The 13,664-nt window shown below is 43.1% G+C and overlaps 1 protein-coding gene across 1 annotated transcript in view; it reads left to right on the top strand.

Annotated features, from left to right (window-relative positions):
- Positions 1 to 5,135: 5,135 nt before the first annotated feature.
- Positions 5,136 to 13,664, top strand: part of ITPRID1 (ITPR interacting domain containing 1) — a 201,061-nt gene continuing 192,532 nt past the window's right edge. Inside the window, exon 1 of the mRNA XM_045288665.1 lies at positions 5,136 to 5,187. The gene's annotated coding sequence lies outside the window, so the exon portion shown is untranslated. The remainder of the gene's footprint in view (positions 5,188 to 13,664) is intronic.

The following is a 13,664-nucleotide window of genomic DNA, read 5'->3' on the forward strand; positions in this document are numbered from 1 at the left end:
CATATGTTCAAGTGTGCGTAATATAATGGAATGATGGATTTGTTATAGTATTTGTAATCATTAATGAAATTATTAATAATAATTTTTAAAAGAGTCCCCAACACTGATAGCAAAGATTAATTTAATTCCCTGCTGTGACGTTGGGAGGGGCCCCTTTGGAGATTCTATAGCTAAACCTAGAATCTGTTCTCTAGCTCATAAGCAACAGATGGTGCAGAGTGAGTACAGGGATTCAGCAATCTGATCTATCTCTACTTGTTCATCCACAAATCCAATGCCTATTAGTCAGACCCTCTGTTACCATGTTTCATCTTCCTTGCCACTACCTACCATCTCTTCCTTCTGGTACTTGTTTTCCTCTCTTGATCTGCAAATTACTATTTGTTGTTGTTGTATGTCATCAAGATGCTTCCAACTCATAGTGACCCTGTGTCAACAGAAGGGAGCAATGTTCTGTCCTCCGCTATCTCTACCACATTGTTATGTTGGAACCCGTTGCTGCAGCCACCACGTCAGTCCATCTCCTTGAGGGCTTCCCTGTTTTTGCTGCCTTTCCACTTACCCAAGCATGATGTCATTTTCCAGATTGGTCTCACCTGATAACATGTCTGACGTACATGAAATGAAGTCTCACATATCTTCACTTCCACGGATTCCGGCTATACTTCTTCCAAGACATAATTGTTTGTACATTTGGCAGTCCACAGTGCTTTCAATATTCTTTGCCAGCATATAATTCAAATGCATCAGACCTCATTGGTCTTCTTGCTTCCTTGTGCAACTTTCATATATATATGAGGCAATTGATAACACTATGACTTGAGTCAGGGCCACCTTAGTCCTCAAAGTAACACCCTTGCTTTTCAGCACTTTAAAAAAGCCTTGTGCATCAGATTTACCCAATGATATACGCCATTGACCTCTTGACTGCTCCTTCTATTAGCATTTATTGTGGATCCAAGCAAGAAATCTTTGACAATGCTTGATCATTATCAGCAAGAGCTTCAAGTCCTCTGAACGTTCAGTAAGCAAGGCTGTTGAAACTATTTATGGATTCATCTATTTGGTTAAGGAACCTTGATGGCATAGTAGGTGACATTCAGTTTCTAACCAAAGTCAGTGGTTTGAAACTACCAGTCACTCCAAGTGGGGAAGATGAGGCTTTCTGCCCCCATGTGTTAATACATTAGAGAAACAAATCCACAGAAACTCCTATGTATAAGAAAGAGTTTTATATATAGGGTAAGTACACATCAAGAAAACATCCCAACCCAGTGCTGCCCAAGCCCACAAGTCCAACATTAGCCCATATGTCTGACACCAATCCACAAAGTCCTCCTCCATCTCAACAAACATATGCCATGACGCTGATTGCAGAAGGAAAGCTGGTTCAGTGAACGTGTAAGCATCTCAGTGCTGGCAGGGGTCTCCACAGGGCTGCTCCAGCACCCAGGGCTGTATCAGGGTAGGTCCATGTGGCTTCTCCTCAGGGATGTCTTGCAGGAAGTGAGCCTTGCCAGCTGGGATCTGGCTAAGGCAGCTGCACCCTGGTCCAACCATCAGAGAGCAAGAGACCTGAGAACTCGAAAGGCAAGGCTCACTGAGCAATTTATCTCTCTGCCCTTCAATTAACCCCACATGTGTTCATTGGCCAGGTTGGCGCAATAAACATTAACTATCTCCCATAAAGATTTAAAGTCTTGGAAACCCAAAGATGCAGTTCTGTCCTCCCCAGTAGGGTGGCTCTGAGCTGGAATTCACCAAGGACAGTGGGTGGATGATTGTTCACTATCTGGTGACTAATTTGCATCTCCTTTAGGCATAACTGCAAGGGGCCCTGGTTAGGTGGTGTTTAAAGCACTCAGCTGCTAACCCCTCAGCCATTGCATGGGAGAAAGCTATGGCACCCTATAAAGATGAGAACATTGGAACCTCTATGGGGCAGTTCTTCTCTGTCCAATTGGATCACTGTGCATTGACTCAACAGCAGTAGGTTTTAGTTTGGTTCAAATCATAACCACATCCTATAACTAATCCTCAAGCCCAAAGCAAGTTACAATTTATTGCTTAAGCATCTCCTGCCAAGCCCACCTCTACCAAGACATTGATCCCCACAATGCTCAAGACCTTAGACTTGAAAAAAAACTCCTTGTTTCTTAGACTTGTCATAGAGCATTATATTATTAGAAATGACCTTGACTTCCTCCTGAATAGGATTTCGATTTTTCCACCACCACCAAAGATAAGTAAGCAACCCTTTTGACCTGCCCTGCCCCCCAGATGCCCATATTGGTCCTAGCTTAATAAATGTCCTATTTGGCTCTGGCTCAGCCAGCAGGAATTAGATGCAGTTAGGATTCGGCTGTACACTTCATTGGTATAGAAAGAAAGACCCTTGTCCCCGCTTATGTTCTCTGGGCTAGTTAGCTTTATGCCTATATATCTTGGTACCTAATTCTCTATAACAAATAACTAAAATCTTGGGATACAGGGCAGAGGCTTGATCAGCCCTAAGATTTAGACATCACTTGTTTCATGGTCTGCAGGTTACAGTCTTCAGAGAAGCTATCTAGACAGCAGGACCAAGTTTCAGAGGAAATAGAAATCCAGGAGAGGCAGGGACCCACACTGATGTGCAGCTTTAGGTTGCGAGGCAGAGTAGCAGACTCCCCATCAAGGCAGCAGACAAAACCTGGGTAAACTGGATGAGTCCAAACCCAAATTCTGCCATTGAACCCATTTCTGCTCCTGGGTGTCTGAGAATGTAAACCTCAGTGGGAGCAGATAACCTCACCTTTCCCCCATGGAGTAGCTGGTGGGTTTGACATTGCAGTTAGCAGCCCAATGCCTAACCCGAGCCCCACCAAAGCTTGTAGATGAGGACAAGAGAGGCCAAAGTCAAGATGGAAAGGAACAAGTCAATTTGTATAAGGCGCTGACCTGGCCACGGCCTTAGGGTACACTAAGGAAGATGGGCACAGAACCTGCTAAAATCACTTGGGGGCGATTGAACTAATCAAGAATTCCTAGAGACCACCTTTGCAATTTAGTGATTGTGTCCATCTCTCTTGTTAGGGCCTGTGTTGGGGACAGTATGGTAGAGTAGAAGGGAGTTAGAAGCATGCATTGTCGTCATTCATTTAAACTTGGGCAATACAATTCCCCTTTCCGAGATGCCGCCTTGTACATGCTAAGTGCAGAAACAGACAAAGGAACAACTCTCTTCGCCCTGGGTACCCAACAAGCCTTTAGGGACAAAGGAAAGCAGTGGCGAGGGAGGCACTTAAATGAAGCTGTAAAGCCGATTCCAAATAGATGACTATCATGAACGTGATTTCACTGGGAGAAGAAAAGCTAACAGCAGTAAATACTTGCTCTGTCAAGGGCCTGCCTAGCTGTGGGAACAGGGAAATATTAAAGACGGAGGTCTGACCGAGGGATAAAATTACCAATTCATTCCACCTCCCTTTCAGGGTTCTTATGACAACTAACGTGCCAAGTTTCAACCACAAGACCATATGTTTGCTAGATCACGTGGGGAAATGTGGTTTCTTCTCATTATTTGTATTAACAATATTAGCACAGTGCCTCATTTATTATGCTGGCCCAAATTCAATCTGTCAGGAGGCTTCACAGCACATGGAAGTATAAAAATGCTGTAAAATGCAGTTAGAGGGGTTGGGTTGTTTTTTTTAATAGAAGAACCCAGGAGTTTACCTCCACCTCAGCTGACCTTGTTAGCAAGCACCTTGCTCCTTGGACAATTGTCATTCCAAATGATGGCAATCGTGAGCTACTCGGAAGGCCACCTGAGTATCAAAGGGAGATTCCAGGGCGCTAAGAATGACTTCAATATAAATGCACTTTATTCTAGTTCATTGAAAATTGGTGATCTGTGCCCAACTCCAGTTAGGCCATTGATCAGCCAGACCACCTTGTTTGTGAGCAGACTGCGTCACTAAGTATACACTCCGCCCCTCCAGACTTCTCTTGTAAAGTCACAAATGACGAGTTAAGTTCCAAGACTGAGGTGTAGAGTCATTATGGCACGCCAACCCACAACCGGGCTCTCTCCTTAAGTCGTGTACTTGCCAGGGCTTCTACTTCTGCATACTCATCTCTCTCCTTCGCTTTCCAATATTAATTCGATAGTTTAACCATACACACTTTTCTCTTGCAGTTCCCCAAATGTTGTCATTGTTAGTCACTTGCCCCCTCCAACTCATGATGCCCCCCTGTCCAATAAATGGAAATGTTGCCTAGTCCTGCAGCATCCCTATGACTGGTTGTAGATTGAACCATTGGGATCCGTACGGCTTTTATGGGCTGATTTTCAGATATAGATCACCTGGCCTTTCTTCCTACTTCATTAAAGTCTAGAAGCACCACTGAACCTTAGTCAACATTATAGCAACATGCAACCTACCCTCCTCTGACAGGGTAAGGGTGTGTGTTGCCCAGAGATCCAAATTGGACCTCTTTTAGGGAAGGAGAGATTTTTATTACTGAGTCACTGATGCTTCAAATTTATCTCTCTTCTGAGTGATTTTATATTTGCCATCAATATCCTCCCCAGATCGCCAACCCTAGTTTTCCTCATTTGTCAGACCAAATCCTACGCATGCTTCAAAACACATCTCGGGAATCAGCACCTTATTGAATGAAGCCTTCCCCCAAAGAGTCAGTCATCCCCTCTCTCTCCGTGTCCTGAATAATTCCCCCAAGGAGTAATACTAAATATTTTTGCTTCTGTGATTCCCAGAAGGCTGCACACTCCCCGGAGCAGAGGTGCATGATGTGTTTATCTTTTTTCCCCACTACCTTTTTTATCTCAGGGTTTAGCTCAAATTTGAGTAACAAAAATCTTGTAAGGTCCATGGGGCAGCAAGACTGGCTTGTCGCAGAAGCCAGACGGTCCTAGTCCCCTGTGTTGGCTGTTTCCTGATTCAGAAGGATCATGAAAACAGGTTTTTCCTTAGGACAAATGGGTGTGGATTATGAAAATGTTATGCAAGCTTAGTCAAATGTTGCACTGTTTCCTTTAGGAACTGTCCAGACCAACTTTCAGGCAGAGCAGGAGGGGAGCATTGGTGGCAGGTAGATCGTGGCTGGCAGAGGACATTTGAGGACCAGAGATTCGTGAAATGAACCTTGCTTCCCCTGAGAGCTCTACTTCACCTGAGGGAGGTAAGACTGTTTATCAAGGACTTTCCTTTGTGTCTTGGCAACCTCCATGTACCCTCAGATCAGTGAAAGCAGAAACGCTAAAAGCCCGGCTTCTTTTCTGTCTTCCAACCCATTAGAATCTCTTTATTTTTGACCAAGGTTAATTGCAAGTAAAGTTGATCAGATTCAAACTGCGGGAAACAAGCAGAATGGTATACAATGCTTTTGGTGATAAATGGGATTTAAATTTTTACAAGGGAAAAGACAAAAGTACATTAAAATTTGAATGATTTCTCTGTGTATGTGCAGAATAAAATCTAGAGTTGTAGGGGTGAAAGATGAACAGTGAAATGGTGTGGCTGTGAGAGCCAGCTCATGAGACAGACAGACAGACAGACAGACAGACAGACAGACTGACCCAGGAGGTAAGAACTCCTTACAACCAGGGTGCTCCATTTTACTTTCCAGTTGGTGAGGTTGCTGTGTGTGACTGTCATCCTGGAACAACTTTCAGCGTGCCACAAATTTGAATGGCATCTTTAACCTTTGATAACTGCTAGTTAATGAGACAAGTGCTGACTACTAATGAAGTGACTGTTTTAACCAGTCAATAAAACACATTTACACATGGCACATATGCCCACATATAAAATAAGGAGCCCCATATAAAATAAGGAGCTCCAGTGGTCAAGTGGGTTAAGAACGGAGCTGCTAACCACAGCACCAACAGTTGGAATCCCCCAGCCACTCTCTGGGAGGAAGAGGAGGAAGTGCCTTCCATCAAGACTCACAGGCTCAGAAACCCGAGGGAGCAGTTCTAATCTGCCTTCAGGGAACTACGAATGGGAATCCACTCACCAGCCATGGGGATTTTAAAATACTCAAGTGTCGATGTGATACAAATAGTCCATGGGTTTGGCTGTTCAGTGAAAGGTTGCAAGTTCAAGCCCACTCAGAGATGTCTCAGGAGGAGATATCTACATCTGAAAAATGAGCCTTTGAAAACGTTACAGACAGTTCCTAATGGAACCGCCTGTGGTTGACATGGGCCACCACCAGGGGGGATTACTACAATAGACATCAGTGGTGGTAGTGATGAAGTTTACTGTCAGTGTATCTGTTCTTGTAAATATATCAGGTGCCAGGGAGGCATGTAGTACACCCTTTAAAGGACTCTGGATACCCTCAGCTCTCACACTGAGGATCTCTTGATGGGGCCTGAGACAGGTGGGACAGGGATGGCAACCGGACCTGAACAAGACAAAGCAAGCAGCTTGCTTTGAGCGAGACGGCTAGCGGATGGCACAGCCTGGATCTAAACGCAACCTGTTTCACTAAAGATGGATGCTCTAAAGGGAAACGAGATGTGTGGTCTGTACACAAGTATAACCTGCTTAAGCCACTGCACTGAGAACCGTATAAGGCCATTTGCACACTCTCAAAGAGCAGTCTGCATACAACTGTCAAAGCAGTCACTTCTCTGAGCCGAGATCTGGCTGGTATCATAGGTGTCTTACTCAGAGGCTGCTGGGAAACTATGGTTCAACACAAGAAGTGCCTCGATTGCCGGGTAATTGGAGAAAGGCAGAAGCTGCGGAAGACCGAATAATGCCTTCCATAGATATCCATGTTCTAATGTCCAGAGCCTGTGGGGAAAAGCCAAGAAGAGAATCTGCCAAAATGCTAATTTCTTTATATCTATAACCCAAAATCCACTGCCTGGGCATAGATTCTGACTCATAGCCACTGCTGTCAAGTGGATTCCAATTCATAGCAACACCGTAGGATGGAGTACAACCGTCCCTTTGGGTTCCTGCGGCTGTAAATCCTAAGGGAACAGACAGCCTCAAGCCTCGTCTTCCTGTCTCAGAGCAGCCAGTTGGGTTTGAATCACCAACCTTGTGGTTGGGAGTCCAGTACATACACAACAGTGAGGGGGGATACAAATCTCTGTGTTCCATTTTCTATGAAATATTCAATTTCATTGATAGCTCATACATGTTAACTAGCAAGGAGGACTTTGAATAGGTGGTGAAATGAATGATCTTGAGCCAAGGAGATTGTTCTCAATTATCCAGTGCATCTATTATTCCCAGAAGAGCCTTTAGAAGAGGAAGGATGGAGGGTCAAAGGCAGACAAAGTAGATGCTTCAAAGGAAGCAGAGCTTGGATTGATACACTTTGAAGATGCAGCAAGGGACCTTGAAGCAAAGAATGTAAGCACCCTTTAGAAACCAGTGAAAAGCAGAGAAACATAAGCTTTCTGAGAGCCTTCCTTCCAGAAGAGACACAGCTCTGCTAGTACCGTGATTTTCATTTGTAACAGCTTTGTAGGGCTTTCTGAACTTCAGAAATATGAGATAATAAATATGTGACCTGTTAAAGTCACTAAATGTGTGCTATTTCAAGAAAGGAAACATATACAGATATTAAAACCAGAGTTAGACAGAATCCAGGGTCAACTTTGCCACTTCATGTGTTGACTCAGTCCTTTGAATTCTGAACGTGTATTAACAGAGTACATCCCTAACCTGCAGTCTGTTCTTAGCCAGGGCTATTGAGAAAATTGGCTTCGTGCATTGGAAATGGTGGATGGGGTAGTATTTCTTCTACTATTTTTCTCTCTCCATCTCATCCTTCTTGGATGCTCTGATTGTGGTTTCCGATCCCAGGATAAGACGGATGCTTGAGGGTGGGCAAGTGTCAGGCGCGGGACGGAGCAGAAGGGCAAGAGCTTGGGAATCTGATACCCACAACCTCTCTCCTTGGCCAGTGCTCAAAGATCAGTTTCCCAACGGGGCCCCTTTGTTTTTTTAAAGTCAAGTTTATTTTTGAACAGTTTTATTGGCATATAATTTACATATCATACAATTCAGTAGTTCAATCATATCAAGAAGAGTTGTACAATCATCACCACAATCCATTTTAGAACATTTTTCTTTCTTTTTTTTACCTTTAAATGGTGTATTTTATTATTTTTTTATTAAAAGATCATTTTATTGGAGGATCTTACAGCTCTTATAACAATCTATGCATCACTTGTATCAAGCATATGTTTACATATGTTGCCACCATTATTTTCTAAACATTTACTTTCCTGTTGGGCCCGTAGTATCAGCTTCTCTTTTTCCCTCCCCCCCCACATTCATGACCCCTTGATAAATTATAAATTATTGTTTTCATATCTTACCCCGACCGCTGTGTCCCTTCCCCCATGGGATGGGAGTGGGGGAGGTTATTCATTCATTGTGACGAGTTCCCTCTTCCTCCCCTCCTCTTTCCACCTTCCACCTGACATCCTGATATTGCTACTCCCATTCTTGTTCCTGGATTCCATGAGTCATGAGCTCCTATCTCTTATCTGTACCTGTGCATATGCTCCGGTCTAGCCCACACTGAAAGGCAGGGCTGGGGCCATGATAGTCATGATAGAAGCCTCAAGGAACCAGAGAAATGTTGCGTGTTTCGCTGGTGCTATACTGTGCCCTGATTGACCCATCCCTTCCTTGTGACCTTTCTGTGAGGGGATGTCCCATAGTATACAGATGTATTTGGGGTCTCTGCTCTGGCCCTCCTTATTCTCAACAATATAAGGTTTTAGGTTTGTTTGTTTGTTTATTTATTTGTTTGTTTGGGTCTTCTGATGCCTGTTACCCGATCTTGACACCTCCTGATCACGTAGACAGGTGTGCTTCTTCCATGTGGGCTTGTTGCTTCTCTGCTAGATGGCCAATTGTTTAACTTCAAGCCTTGAAGACTCCAGATGCTGTATCTTTTGTTAGCTGGGCAACATTAGCTTTCTTCACCACATTTGCTTATGCACTCATTTTGTCTTCAGCGATTGTCCCAAGGTGGTGAGCATCACAGAATTCCTGGTTGTTGGAGCAACGTGTGCTTGCATTGAAACAGGGCTTGAGCAGAGACCTGAAGCCCATCACTACCTCAGTGTATTGCCTTATATGTACATAGGCCAATATCTCTATTTTTGTGAATTAATATATTTACATAATTCACATCTATGCTTATACCACTATCCATAGCTTTGCTTCCTAGATCTTTCCTGTTTCCTTTCACCTACCTCCTGCCCCACCATCATGCTCGCCCTTCTTCCACCTCTTAGTAATTCCTCTCAGCTAGATTACTGTTGCTCCAACATCCCCAGATCTCTATGTCCTCCTCGTTGATTTTAATTTCCTAGTTATTCCCCTGTCTATGGCACTGTTTGCTCACCACTCCCTTCTCCTGCCTCCTTCCCCCTCAAAGTCCCTCCAGAACCATTGGTCCCATTGCTTTTGTCTCAGCCTTCCTTTCTATGTCTATCTTATGTAAGTAGGCAAACCAACAATAACAGAGATTAAACAAAAAGAAAACAAAAGACTGAGTCAAAAGAGAAAAAAAACTAGCAAACAAACAAGAATACATAATTCCAAGTCTGCCCACTGACCTTTATGACTATCTCTGATCCTAGGGGAATTCCTGGAGCTGCCCCTTCCTAGTCTGAAGTCTATTTGGGGGGCTCCTCAGGGGTTTTGTTGCTTTGCTTTGCTACCATTGCAGATCTATTTAGTTCCCTTCTTGGTTCGCCCCACTGTGAGGTGTTCAGACCAGACAAACTCCCTGCCGTGTGTCTCCAGTATTGTCCTCTCTCGCGGTGTGCTCCAGTGAGGGGGCATTGTGTCTTGAACTGTTGTTGGACCTACAGTCCTCGCTGTACCTTAGCAACTCTGTGCAAGGACATAGTTCTCTGGGTTTGGTGTGCCGATATGGAGATCTAGACCATCCCTCTCTCTTTCCTTCTTGGTTTGCTTCTGAGTGGACGTGGCATGCTTTTATGGGATCTTCAGAGACACTATCTCTGCTTCCATTTTACCATCCTGTTATACCTGTGTTTTGAGATCTGAACTGAGGAAATTCATACCACCATTGCCCAGCAATGTTAGATGGGTAGTTAGTTACAGGATCATATTTTCCTCTGCCTGAGTTGTAACATATATTCTGACATGTAGCTGTGCTTTGGAAATGATTATTTGAAATTGGGATAATTCTGGAGAACTGAGGAGTCGATGATGTTAGTATTGAGGAAGCATTTCCAAAGTCCGAACAATCTCAGAAACTAGAATTCATTTAAAAGCCCCTTTATACTCCAAGACGGTTTAGATGGAATCCAGAGCAAAGGCCAAGGATGGGAACACAGAACCTTCCATAATATTGGAAATTTCGATTGATAATTTAAAACAACATTAGCTAAAACTGTGCAGTAGGCAGTGGCCTCCCAGAGGTGGCCATGTCTGAAACCTCAGATCTCATAAATATGGGAAATTGAGGTGGCAGATGGAAATCAAGTTAGTAATAGGATGGCTAAGGAACACCGGTTGCATAGCGGAATCCACCAGTTCTCTGACAGAAAGACATGGCAATATGTCTTGGACTCCAGGACTTCAATGAATTTGAATTGGCTCAACAGAAGACAACAATGACTATGATCGTTGTATAGGGATATTTAGCCTGGATTTCTGTATGAGTTCACTGTAATCACAAGGGTCCTTGATTGTGGAAGAAGAAGGCAGCAGCCACTGTCAGACAAATGTGATGAAAGATGTGATGGTCTTTGAAGATGGAAGGGCCATGAATCAAGGAATGTGGGCAGCCAACACACACTAGTAAATACAAGAAAGTAGGTTCTCCCCCAAAACTCCAGAAATCAATGCATCTCTGGACAGCTTACTGTTATTCCTGTGAGACTATTGAACTTCTGATGACCAGGAATGTATCTGTGCTATTATATGCTGCCAAATTTGCGATAATTTGCCTACATAGTTATAGGAAACAAATGCACACTATAACAGACTGTTAGGTGAACTTGATGTTTTGCTATGATCAGCAAGATAGGGATGGAATCATTGAAGACTGTTAATAAGGGACAGAAGTATCCCTGGAGATGTATGGACTGTGGCTTCTGTTTGCTTTTCTTCCATAATTCTCCTTATCTAAACTCCAGAGTTGGGAGGGGACAACACCCTATTTAGAATAACACACGTTTAGCAAGAGGCTCACTTCACACAGGATATTTTCAGCATGTTGTTGAAAAACTAAAATACAATAAAACTTTTCTGCCAAGGTCTCAGGGAATAATTATCCTTGTATTTAATCCTTCTATATTTTAAATATTCTCACCTGCTCTGGTCTTTGTAATTTTTCAAGGACAGATTGAACTGCAATTAATTCATAATTTAAAACCCACATAAAGACTTCCTAAGTGAATTCCCACAAAGCATACATTTTCTGAATTTCAATCTTCTATTGCCTTCCAGAAAATGTGAAAGAAGTTAGGCAAGTCACATAACTTGCCTCCCACCCCTTCATCTTCTTAATCTGTGGAATCATGCCTAATTCTTGGAGGCAGGCAAAGGTGATTGAATCTTAGATCTGGAAGGACATCCAGAGATGACAGAAGCGTCACATGAGAAAGCTTAGGCTTATATAAGACTGCATACCAAGCTGCACCCTGTCAATGCCTAACGCTGCTCTGCACATACCCAGGCTACTCACTGCATTGTACACTGCTTGTGCCTGAGACCAGGCACAAGTCTGTCCTGTCCTATGGGCTGCTGTGTGTTGGTAGCAGTGAGTTTGGTTTTTGAGGGAATTTATATTTCAGACCAACTTTATATTCAATGGTTTAAACAACTAATTAAACACCCCAATTGTTTACCCTTTTCCCACTCTGATTGCTCATCTTTCTTGTGGACCACTATCTTCCACTTCACTCAAGGTAATGACAAAAGAAGTCAACCATCTAGTCTATTGCTTCATCTTCAATATTCTCTAACAACAAATTTTAAATGCATCCACTTAATTGCATCTATTCTTTTTTATTGTATTTTTGTATATAAATCATTTTTTGTATATAAATCATTTTTTGTATATAAATAATTTTATTTGGGCCTCTTACAGCTATTATAGCAATCCATGTATGGATTATATCAAGCACATTTGTACATATGCTACCATAATAATTTTCAAAACATTTTCTTTCTACTTGACTCCTTGGCATCAGCTCCTCTTTTTTTCCTTGCCTTCCCCACCCTCCCACCTTTGTGAACCCTTGATAAATTTTACATTATTTTAACTTTCATATCTTACACCATCCACTGGCTCCCTTCACCCATGTTTGTTCATACACCTTGGCATTAGGTGGTGGTTATTCGTTGATCATTGAGATCAGTTTCCCCTTTCTCCCCCCACCTTCCCTTACCCTCCTGGTATCTCTACTTTCAATGTTGGTCCTGAGGGGGTTATCTGTCCTGGATTCCCTGTGTTTTGAGCTCTTATCTGTACCAGTGTATATGCTCTGGTCTACCAGGATTTGTAAGGTAGAATTGGGGTCATTTTAGGGGGGAGGGGCCATTAAAGAACTAGAGGAAAGTTGTGTGTTTTATTGGTGCTATACTGCACTCGGATTGGCTCATCCCTTCCTTGTGGCCCTTCTGTGAGGGGATGTCCAGTTATCTACAGATGGGCTTTGGGTCTCTCCTCCAACCCCCTTTGTTCACATGATGTGGTTGTTTGTTTGGAGTCTTCTGGTGCCTGAACCTGATCCCATCAATGCCTTGTGATCACACAGGCTGGTGTGCTTCTTCCACGTGGGCTTTGTTGCTTCCCTGCTAGATGACCACTTGTCTAACTTCAAGTCCTTAAGATGCCAGATGCTATATCTTGTACTAGCTAGGCACCATCAGCTTTCTTCACCACATTTGCTTATGAACCCATTTTGTCTTCCGTGATCGTGTAGGGAAGTGAGCATCACAGAAATTTGCATGAATTCTTAATTTAATTTAAATGCATCAATTCACGGTAATCTTCCTTCCTCATTGTATAGCTTGCACATGTATACATTGTTGTTGTTGTTGTTGTTGTTAGGTGCATTGAGTCATTTCTGACCATAGCACTCTGATCTACAACCACCATTTGTCTGTTCAGCTTGTCGTACTGTGATGGAATGAGAGTGGTTGTTATTTGGTGTTTCTCTACTTTGCCAGCATGCTGTCCTTCTCTAGCTATTGGTCTCTCCTGATAACAAGTCCAAAGTGCGATGGTTCGATCAAGCACACCCTAGGCCTAAAGGGATATCTTTACTCGTTAACACTTTAAGGAGCTCTTGTGCAATAGATTCGCCCAATGCAATAAGTCATTTGATTTCTTACCTTCTGCTTCCATGAACGTTGATGATAGATCTCAGTAAAGTATAGTCCTTTAGAACTTCAATCTTTTCCCTGTCCATTGAGGGTAGAGCGATTCTTGAATGTTGGACAGCAACCAGGAAGCTGCCGTGTGGTCCAGTTTGCTTGAGCAAACTGGAGTAGGAGATGTTTATAAGTGAAAATCAGAACTTCTCAGAAAAGGTCTGATTGCTTAGCCCTCCCGTGACTTGCCCAAACTTGCCCACAGTTCCTCTGTATCATTCTTTTCTTTTTTTTAAATCATTTTATTAGGGGCTC

Source organism: Echinops telfairi, unplaced genomic scaffold (genome assembly GCF_000313985.2).
Source record: "Echinops telfairi isolate 266 unplaced genomic scaffold, ASM31398v2 ScPeMD7_23;HRSCAF=83, whole genome shotgun sequence".
In the NCBI taxonomy this organism is placed as follows: Eukaryota; Metazoa; Chordata; class Mammalia; order Afrosoricida; family Tenrecidae; genus Echinops; species Echinops telfairi.